Genomic DNA, 1,030 nt, shown 5'->3' with positions numbered 1-1,030 from the left:
ATTCGAATAGATCATATTAACCCTGCAGGGGTGTACTTCTTCACACACGCTCTCACCACTTACCGCCGTTTACACGACATGTACTCGGCAACCTTCAAGCGGAAGCCCAACGTGGGTGTCGGCCACAGCCTGCCTAAACACTCAAGTCTCTAGTCCAGGTTTATCGCCTATTCGGGTTCCATCCATGAGGAGATCCAGCCGGAGTTTCGCTCACAGCCCCAAACGATGTGAACAGGGTTCCGTGACACCAAACGGGCGCCCGGTATACCCGGCCACGTGCCTACCGCATCACAACCCACCCCTATGGTCAGCGCTGCCCACGGCCTCCAGCATACTACAAACACCAGAAACTACTTGCAACTCCTGGACAGAGGACAAGGGTGATTAAGAAGCCGAGAGGGTCCATTGGTTTCGGGCCCAATGCGTGGTAGTAGCTGAATCATGGATCACAAACACAGAACTCAGTTCCTGAGGACGGCTTCAATGAGACAACCCACCATGTACTCCTACATGGCCTCTCACCGCTACCTTTACCAAATCGTGTTCACACACTTAGCTCACACACAGTAGGACATGTTCACACGCCTCTGATTCATCCCCGATGAATCAGACCTGACTCAACTCTAAGCAGTAGCAGGCATGACAAACAAGCATGAATGAGTAGGCACAACAGGGCTCAAACAACTCCTACTCATGCTAGTGGGTTTCATCTATTTACTGTGGCAATGACAGGTCATGCAAAGGATAAAGGGGTTCAGCTACCGCAGCAAGCAATAGATAAATCGGTGTTGTCCTAATGCATTAAAAGAGAGCAGGAGCGAGAGAGTAGGATTGTATCGGAATGAACAAGGGGGTTTTGCTTGCCTGGCACTTCTGAAGATAACATTGAGTCTCCATCAGTGTCAACGATCACATCGTCGGTATAACGTCTACCGAGGGGGAACAGATACCGGCAACAAAGAGGAAATACAATCAATGCAATGCACAATATGATGCATGATCATGACATGGCAAAATGAATGTGTTTTGG

The sequence above is a fragment of the Triticum aestivum genome, chromosome 2B (assembly GCF_018294505.1).
Source record: "Triticum aestivum cultivar Chinese Spring chromosome 2B, IWGSC CS RefSeq v2.1, whole genome shotgun sequence".
NCBI lineage: Eukaryota > Viridiplantae > Streptophyta > Magnoliopsida > Poales > Poaceae > Triticum > Triticum aestivum.
This window is presented reverse-complemented; position numbering follows the sequence as displayed.